This window comes from Humulus lupulus, chromosome 1 (genome assembly GCF_963169125.1).
Source record: "Humulus lupulus chromosome 1, drHumLupu1.1, whole genome shotgun sequence".
Taxonomy (NCBI): Eukaryota; Viridiplantae; Streptophyta; class Magnoliopsida; order Rosales; family Cannabaceae; genus Humulus; species Humulus lupulus.
Window position 1 is genome coordinate 256214341 of NC_084793.1, and position 10700 is coordinate 256225040.

The 10700-nt window shown below is 37.7% G+C and overlaps 1 non-coding gene across 1 annotated transcript; it reads left to right on the top strand.

The window, feature by feature from the left end:
* Positions 1-8514: 8514 nt before the first annotated feature.
* On the top strand, positions 8515-8621 carry LOC133813546 (small nucleolar RNA R71). Its single transcript, XR_009884555.1, has one exon. It is a non-coding gene; the product is annotated as a small nucleolar RNA R71 (small nucleolar RNA).
* The last annotated feature ends 2079 nt before the right edge of the window (positions 8622-10700 follow it).

Sequence of the window (10700 nt, forward strand, 5' to 3'; positions counted from 1 at the left end):
TGGAATATTCAAATCTCACTTTTCAGATTTTGATTCAAATTCATAAGTTGTATGTAAAAGGTGCTCAATCAATCACATACACAATAAACACAAATCGAGTAAATTTTAGATGAAGAAGAAATAGACAAATGCATTAAATCATAATAGAATTTCAAGAGAGTCAATTAGAAACCCTAATAATTAAGTTTGTTCATAAACATGACTATGAAATCCAGAATACTAGAGCTTAACATAAAGAAAATAAAAAGAAAAAGAATTGTAGATTAAATCTCTGAATTTGCTCCCCCAAAGTGTTCTTCTTGCTTCATCTGATAAAAAAACAAATCTCTTGCTTTCTTCATTCTTTTCCCATCTCCTTTGCTTCCTCTCAGAACGTTCTTTTTAAAACTCTTTAACCCTAATCTTTCCTGTTAAAAATCACAATTGCCCTTATTTTCAAAACGCGTACAGACACAAGCACTGCGACTCAACTTTCATGCGCTGTAGCCTTATCACGATAGCCCTAAATCGAAAAGCCTCTGACTTTGATGGCATCGCGGCTCAGAATTCTTGTGACGCGACTCATCATTGAAACGCCGTGGCTCAAAATATGCACTTAAAACTGCTCTCCTACTAAACCAGCACCGCAGCCCAACTTCAAGAGTCGCGACTCAAAATAGCCATTTTTTTAGAATATCAACTTTTAAAGCTTCCTTGCAACCCTTTATCTCTTCTAAAGCGCCCCAATACGACCAAACATTGTTTAACACCAGAACTCCGCCGTTTATCTTCGAATTAGCCCTTAGTTACACCACATCCACACCAACCCTTGAGTTATCACTAAAACCTGAAAACACACAAAACACAAGCATAATTCTGCACCAAAACAACTTAAAAGATTAAAAACACACCCTTAAAACCTACTTTAAACAGTAGTAAAATAGATTTATCAAACTCCCCCAAACTTAACATTTACTCACCCTTGAGTAAATAATACAAAGCACAAAAAAAAAAAAAAACCTATGACGCACCAAGTTAACAATAACAATCAAAGCCTCAAAATTATAAATGAACTGATCAAATCACCTTGAAAAACTCAACCATCATGATATTCCAGATTTTCAACCAAAATATTTCCTCAACATACTCAGATCCAAATAAATAAAAGCTCTCCTAATCATGATTAGAAGACATCCTGCATTCAAATTACTTTATACACATTGAATTCTTATCACACAACCAATCTCAAAACCTCATATTCTTGCATCACTTGCTAATCTCCACTAATGTAAATAACATATGCTCAAGAATCAAAAGGACTTTTAAAGCTTAGGATGAACGACTTAGGAAAAGGTAGATGAAATGTCATTTTAGACTCAAAAATTACCATAAGCATACAAACCAAACTCACCAAACTTTTGACACACTTTCAAATCCCAAAAACATTCCCAACTTTCCCATTTAATTTTTGTTTGAGAGAAAACATACATCCACAACAAACATATTCATTCATTTATTTTTAAAGAAGATATAATGATACTACACTCCCCTAAACTTATTTCTTCATATTTCCAATTGGAGTGTAGTTCATTGTACAATTTAGTTTTATTTTCTCTCAATCCTTCTATTGTTCACATACCCCTCACAAACCAATTCCCCGAAGACTGTGTATACTCATGGTAAAAAAGAAAGAAAAGGTAATCGTTAATGGTCCAAATTAGGCTCATCGTCAATATCAAACAATAAAAAGGCATCACATAAAGCTCAAAATGGGTAACTAAGGATTTATTTATAAAGGTTGGCTCGAAAGGCTCAAACGTTTCAATTTTTTTTTTGCCTAAATCATCTTCTTAAGCATACGTCATTTAGGATTTCACCTTGACTAGCAAGCAAGCAAGTTCTAAGATTTTCAATCAACTTCCCACAATCTGAATTCAACATGCATAAATGTTTTTCAACTACAAGTAAATAATTCACCAATCATGACTGATCTGTCAAATATTTATGAGGATCTAAGCAAATCAAACAAATATTCCAGTCAAGCACACAGATTTAATTAATTGTTTCATTTTGATCCAGCTCTTCAATCAATTCATTCACTTATTATCATCGACTTATCATTGCCAACTTGATTCAACACACAATACACTATAAACATCCTAAACAGAACAACACAATAAAGAAAAGAGTTAAGAAGATGCAAGACACAACTAAAACACATGCACCACTAAGACAAACAACGCAATATATACAAAACAAAAGTAAATCTCCTCCCCCAAAATGAATATGAACATTGTCCCCAATGTTAGGAGAGTATCGTTGGTCTGCTTCATTCATTGACCATCAGTAAACCAGAGCATTAAGTCGGTCCACCTGATCAACCTCATAAGCATGATGCTGCCCCATATATTGATTCATATGCAAACTCATGCCTTCATGTGACTGAATCATGTATTGGTTTTGTTGGATTATATAATCCAACCAATTATGTGTTGCCTGGACATTATGGTCTATGGGACCACCAATTGCTAAAGGCAGGGACCCTCTGGCCAGGCTTGCTCCTCAACGCCAATGCCAGCATCCTTTGCCTCTTCATCATCTTCTACATCCTCATCATTACGTCGCGACCATTTATTTTTTGGCACAATTGGTGGAGGTGTGAGTGATCGGAGTGGAAAATTTATACCTTGGCGACAATGATTGGAGCCATTGCATTGCGCATAAAGTCACTCTCAAGAGTCGGCACATCCAAAGTCTCACATAAATCTGTTAATAATGATCCCTGGCCTAAACCTCCCGTATTAGATAACTAGCAAATGACACAAATGCTCTTACGAATCACTCAACTTACATCAATCAAGAAACCCTTCATAATGGCATACACTAACAAGAGTTGATCTTTGCCAATATTTGAGAAATGGGTGGAAGGCAGCAATCGAGCACTCACAAAATACGTCCAAGCAGGAGCTACTGGGTTTAACTGATATCTCAACATGTGCTTGACCACACCTTGTGAAAAAGTAAATCGAGCACCTGACATGCCTATTGTTTATGTGACTTCAACAAAATCAACCTCACTAAAATGGGAAAATTGATGATACTCATCATTAATCGCATCCAGCAATGGCAACCCATACAAGGCATTTATGGTTGTATGTTGTAGGGAATTCGCTTGCCTCTACTAAATACTTCTTGTTGTGCACCTTGTTCCAGGAAATTAGCAGAAAATTCATAGACTAAGGAAGAGTTAGCCTTGGTCATTTTCTTATCCACAAAAGCATGCCATTTTCGCCGCTCAATTTCTGTTTTGATGATTTCAAAAGTGGGGCTGTTCTCATAGGGCTGGTCTTGGTATTCCATACCCCGCTCGGGAACCAAAGAGCGCTCACATAAGTGCTTATACAAATCAATTTCCTTTTTATTGAAAAATTTGTGAGCATCAAATTCATTTTTTTGTGTGGGTTGCAATTGAGGAGGATTTCTAGAGGATGAGGCTTTGGATGATCGGAGTTGGTTTCTTTTTGGACCCATGATAACATTCTTTTCTAAAAACCCAACTTTCCTATAAAAAATCTGGCAACACCTCCCCTTATTTTTCAACTATCCCAATTTATGAACACAACAAAAATTTCTCAAAAATCACTACATAATCACCACAAAATCTCGGCCACTCTTAATTACGAAAATATCTCAAAATCAAAAGCTTTATTCGTAAGAAAAATTGTTGAAGACTACTTACTTGTAGAGAAAAGTTCTCCATGTCTTCAATGAGCCCACAGTACTCCAAGAACCATCTTGAATGGAGAATTCCCTTCCATTTGATATCTAGGGTTTGGATTGGGAGAAATAGGATTCTGGGGATTTTTTAGGGGTAAAAGGTTGATGGGTGAAGATTCAAGGAAATTGAGATGGAGAAAAGTTGATGAATTTGTGAGAGTGGAAGGAAAAAAATGGTGAAGATGGGGTATGAGTCAAAGTGTATAGAGTGAATGGAAAAAATAAAAAGAAAATGGCAATGAAAATTATGAAATTTTTTGGGGGTTCGGCCTTAAAATCGTCTGTTATCAATGTAGCGTCGCGACCCGTGTCTCTAAGCGGCGTGGCCTGTGTTTTTTTTTTCTGGAAAATTCAAATTCAAGCGCCACGGCTCTCTTCCTCTGTGCTGCGGCCCATGTTTACTAGCCGAAAAATAAAGGCTTTGGAAGTCCCTTAGCCGCGGCGCTTGACAACTGTGCCACGGCTCAAAATGCCTAGAAAATAAAGGGGTCATGGCTCAAAAAATGGGCGTCGCAGCTCAAAATGCCCACAGGTAAATGACACGCTTTTCCAAAAAATAACCGGTAGGGTGACATGCCAATATGAGTCTTGTATGTAGTCTTGTATGCCCATAATGCATCGTCTCGTTTCTTAGACCAGTCTCTTTTGGATTTGTTCACTACCCTCTCAAGGATACTTTTAACTTCTATATTTAACAATTTTGCTTGACCATTGGTTTGAGGATGGTATGGCAGAGCGGTTCTATGACGAACACCATAACGAGCAAGCAAGGCATCCATCATCTTGTTACAAAAATGGCTTCCTTCGTTATTAATTAACGCCCTAGGCGTGCCAAAGCGAGTGAATATGTGCTTGTACAAGAAATTTAGTACCACCTTGCTGTCATTTGTAGGTGTTGTAGCTGCTTCCACCCATTTAGATACCAATCCACCGCTAGCAGGATGTACTTGTTATTGTAAGAGGATGGAAAAGGACCCATAAAATCGATACCCCATGCATGAATACTTCCACCTCAAGAATTCCAAGTAAAGGCATCTCACCTCTCCTTGAAATACTACCAACTCGTTGACATCAATCACAAGCTTTCACAAATGTATTCACATCTTTCCACAATGTAGTACCTTTTTGGCTATCTTTGTTGCACCAAAATGACCACCACAATGGAAAGTATGACAATGAGTTAAAATCGACACCATCTCATCTTCAGGCAGACATCGACAAATAATCTGATATGTGCAATGCTTGTATAATATGGGCTCCTCCAAATAATAATGCTTCACCTCAGAATAAAATTTCTTGAGTTGCTGCCTTGATTTCTTTGGAGGTACAACTTTTGCTGCCAAAAAAGTTGACATAATCTGCATACCATGGTGCCACTAGATTTTCACTTTCCCTAAAGAATTTCTCATTGAGAAATGATCATTTATTTGTACTTCGTTGACATTTTGGCTGTCCTCTACCTCAAACCTAGACAGATGATTAGCCACAAGATTCTCAATATCCTTTTTCGCCCTGATTTCCATGTCAAACTCTTGGAGTAATAAAACCCATCGAATAAGACGTGGTTTAGCATCCTTCTTCATTATAAGGTACTTGATAGTTGAGTGATCTGTGTACACAATCACCTTAGCCCAATCAGATACAGTCGAAACTTCTCAAATGCATACACTATGGCTAGCATCTCTTTCTCTGTTGTGACTTAATTCAATCGTGTGTCATTTAGAGTCCTACTAGCATAATAAATAGAACGAAATACCTTATCAGTCTATTGGCCCAAAACTGCCCCCACTGCATAATCACTGGCATCGCACATCAATTCAAATGGAAGATCCCAATTTGATGCAACAACCATCGGTGCCAAGATTAACTTCTCCTTGAGTACCATAAAAGAATTTAGGCACTCTTTGTTAAAGTCAAAGGCAACACCATTCATCAAGAAGGTGGAAAAAAGCTTCGAAATCTTCAAAAAGTCCTTAATAAACCGTCTGTAAAACCCAACATGGCCAACAAAGCTTCGAACCCCTTTCACTGACATTGGATGTGGTAGATTCTCAATAGTGGAATTTTTTTCTCACTCCACTTCAATGCCCTTACTAGAAACTTTGTGGCCAAGAACAATACACTCATTGACCATAAAATGACATTTCTCCCAGTTCAGAATTAGATTAGACTCTTCACACCTCTGTAATAATGCTTTCAAATTATTCAAACAAACATCAAAACATGACCCCAAAAACCAAAAAGTCATCCATGAAAATCTCAATAGTTCACTGGACCATTTCAGAAAATATGGCCATCATACACCATTGGAAAGTAGCAGGGGCATTACAGAGCCCAAATGGCATACTCCTAAAAGCAAATGTGCCATATGGACAAGTGAAAGTCGTCTTCTCCTGATCCTCTGGTGCAATGGCAATTTGATGGAACCCTGAATAACCATCCAAAACACAATAATATCAATGGCCCACCAGCCTATCAAGCATCTGATCCAGATAAGGCAAAGGGAAGTGGTCCTTCCTTGTTGCCTTGTTAAGCTTGTGGTAATCAATAAAAATACGCCATCCCGTCAGTGTTCGAGTCAGAATCAACTCATTGTTGTCATTCTTTACCAATGTCATCCCACCTTTCTTTGGTACCACCTGAACTGGGCTCACCCAAGCACTGTCAAAAATTGGATAGATGACTCCTGCATCTAACCATTTAAGGATCTCCTTTCTCACCACCTCTTTCATAGATGGATTTAACCTTCTCTGAGCTTTAATTGATGACTTGCTGTCTTCCTCCATTAGAATTCTATGCATGACTGTGGAGGGACTGATTCCCCTTATATCTGCTAAAGTCCACCCAATAGCTAACTTGTGGGTCCTCAGTACTCTTAATAGCTTCTCCACTTCTTCCTCGAATAAGGAAGAAGACAAAATAATAGGCAAAGTCTCATTTGCCCCCAAATAAGCATAGCATATGTGGTCTGGTAATGACTTCAACTCCAACACAGGTGGTTTTTCAATAGAAGGTAATCGTCGCTCAGGACCTTGTCCCATCTCTTCAAACCTTTTCCTATGGAAAAGCCCAAAAGAATTCACCCATTTAATATACTCCAGAATCTCTGAATCATCACTGTCATCTTCCTCACACTGTGTTAGTGCCACCTCAAGAGCATCAATACGCATGTTCTTCTCAGAAACGCCCCCTCAATCACACCAATAGAAAAGCAATTATCACTTTCTCTAGAATATGACACTGCCTTGAAAACGTTGAAAATCACCTCTTCGCCCTGAACTCCGAGTCTCAACTCACCCTTCTGAACATCAATAACTGCTTGTCCCGTGGCTAAAAATGGTCTTCCAATAATGATAGGGACATCAACATCCTCTTCCATGTCCAACATAATAAAATCAGTTGGGAAGATAAACTTGTCCATTTTTACTAACACATCCTCAATAATGCCCCTAGACCAGTCAGCCAATTGTAACGTAATTGTGGTATGCCTTGCTTCACCCAAACCAAGCCGACGAAAAACATATAAAGGCATCAAATTAACACTTTCCCCTAAGTCACATAATGCATGCTTGCACTCGAAATTCCCAATAATGCATGGTATAGTAAAGCTCCCTAGATCTCTCTGCTTTTGGGGCAGCTTCCTTTGCAAGACTGCTTTACACTTTTTTGTCAAAGCCACAGTTTCATAATCCTCCATTTTTCTGTTCTTTGAAAAAATCTCCTTCATGAATTTGACATAATTGGGCATCTGTTCTAAAGCTTCAGCAAATGGGATATTGATATGCAACTTCTTAAATACCTCTAGAAACTTGGAAAACTGTTTGTCAAGAGAGTTTTTCCTAAGCCTCTGAGGATAAGGAATCCTGACATGATGCTCAATAGTCTTTGGAAGAACCTCTTTTTTAGACTGAAGGTCTTCAGTAACCGCCTGCTCCAAAGACTTAGAGTTCTCTCCCACTTCTCTTTTATTCTCTACTACCAACTTTGATTCAGGCTGCTCATACTACTTTCTACTCCTCAAAGTAATTGCTTGACACTACTCTTTTGGATTGACCACTGTATTGCTAGGCAAATTCCCTTGAGGCCTACTATTCAACATGTTCGCCAGCTGAACCACTTGTGTTTCTAAGTTTCTGATAGAAGATCTTGTCTCTGTCATGAATTGAGCTTGTGCATTAATTAGAGTCAATAAAGTAGTTTGTAGTTCATTAGGCTGTTTTGGAGGTGCTAATGGCCTAGGCTTCTGAGAAGAATAGGAGGCTTGTTATGGAGCTTGAATTGGCACCTGTTGATACTGCAGTTGGAATGAAGGTTGTTGTCCTTGATTATTTCTCCACAAGAACTTTGAGTGATTTCTCCATCCATGATTAAAAGAGTTGGAGAAAGGACTGTCGTAAGTTTCTGAAAATTGCATATGGCTTGAACCTGGGCCTGATCCATAGGACCCCCACAAATTTCACACCCTGTTGGCATCTATATGACATTAGCCGACGTAGTATTCTGCTGCAACTTGTTAGTCAATAAGCAACTTGAGCAGTCAATGCAGTTATAGCATCCAATTCATGTACTCCAGCTACTTTTCTATTTCTGTCCTATTCAGCAGGCCATTGATAATTGTTCATATCCATTTCCTCCAATATATCATACGCTTTAGTCGCGTTTTTACTCATAAAAGATCCCCTCGCTGCATTGTCTATTATTGTGCGAGTAGTACCAAACAATCCATTATAAAAATTATGGACTGACATCCACTTCTCTATTCCGTGATGAGGACATTTTCTCAACAGTTCCTTGAACCTTTCCCATGCATCATACAATGATTCTCCATCATTATTATAGAAATTATTCATCTCACCCCTTAGTTTTGCATCTTTTGTTGGGGGAAAGAACTTCAAGGAATTTCTGAGCTAGTTCTTCCCAGATGTTGATAGAATTGGATTGAAGGGAGTTCAACCAACTCTTTGCATTAACTCCTAGAGAGAATGGGAATAACCTTAGTCGAATGGCATCTTCATTCACCTCATTGTATTTGAAAGTGGCACATAACTCCCGAAAATTAGCTAAGTGCATATTAGGATCTTCTGCGGGGAGTCCACCAAACTACAATGTGGACTGGACCATTTGGAGAATCACTGATTTTATTTCAAAACTGTTGGCAGTAACTGCTGGTGCTTTGATGCAAGTTTGTACTCCTGTGATGGTAGGAAGTACATAACCTTTGAGTGTGCGCACATCTTGGCCTTGGTCCTGAACGACATTAACATTACCCCCATTGTCACCCATAATGTTCTCTACCCCATGTATTTTTGGACTCCGCTTGCAAGTTTTCTCTATCTCAAGATTTAGAGGAACTAAAATGTCAGCTCATCTTCTATTGTGCATATGACACTAGTACCTGAAATAAAGATCACAAACCACACACAAACCAAATTAGAACAAACAATGACATAATAAACCTAATTATAGATAAAATTAACTATTTTGATATTGATAATATTTTAGTCCATGGCAACGGCGGCAAAAAATTGCTGCGGATTTTATGCTACGCAAGTATATGTAATCGCAATTTGTAATAAATCTTGGTAAGACCAAGTATCATCCCACGAAGACTAGTTTATCTATTACCAATTAATTAATTCTTGATTTCTATTTGGCTAATGAAACTTGGATTTGTAAAATTTAAAATCAAGAAAACATAAATAAATGTAAAGTGCACAAATAAATCAACAACAAGAACACAATAATGAAGTTCACGAATGAGAACAATCTCACTAAAATGATAGGCATACAAAAGTATTAACTATTCAGATTAAGAAATAGAAAACTCGACCTAATGTGAATTCCCTATATTTCTATGGTCAATTCAAACAATAGGAAGCAATAAATACAATCCTAAATCACTTAAACCAATTTGATACTTTTGTTCTAAATTAAAATCTACGTCTACTCAATTTTAACATATTCAAATCTCACTTTTCAGATTTTAATTCAAATTCATAAGTCGTATGTAAAAGGTGCTCAATCAATCACATACACAATAAACACAAATTGAGTAAATTTTAGATGAAGAAGAAATAAACAAATGCATTAAATCATAATAGAGTTTCAAGAGAGTCAATTAGGAACCTTAATAACTAAATTAGTTCATAAACATGACTATGAAATCTACAATACTAGAGCTTAACATAAAGAAAATAAAAAGAGAAAGAGAAAAACTATAGATTAAATCTCTTAAATTCCCCCCCCCCCCCCCCCCCCTCCCTCCCCAAAAGTGTTCTTCTTGCTTCCTCTTATCAAAAAAGGAGTCTCTTGCCTCCTTCCTTCTTTTCCAATCTCCTTTGCTTCCACTCAGAATATTCTTTTTAAAACTCTTTAACTATAATCTTTCCTATTAAAAGTCACAATTGCTCTTATTTTCAAAACGCGCATGGACACAAGCGCCATGTCTCAGCTTTCATGCGTCGCGGCCCTATCACGATAGCCCCAAATCGAAGAGCCTCTGACTTCGATGCTGCCACAACTCAGAATTCTTGCGTCATGGCTCAAAAGGATACCTCCGTGGCTCAGAATTGAAATTCCATGGCTCAAAATATGCACTTAAAATTGCACTCTGACTAAACCAGTGCCGCGACCCAGCTTCAAGAGCTACGGCTCAAAATAGCCTTTTTTTAGAACATCAACTTTTAAAGGTTCCTTGCAACCCTTGATCTCTTCTAAAGTGCCCCAACACAACCAAACACCGTTTAATGCTAGAAATCCATTGTATCTTCGAATTAGCCCTTAGTTACACCACATCCACACCAACCCTTGAGTTATCACTAAAACCTGAAAAACATACAAAGCACAAGCATAATTCTGCACCTAAACAACTTAAAAGATTAAAATGCACCCTTAAAACCTACTCTAAACAGTACTAAAATAGACTTATCGGGTACAAGTATAAT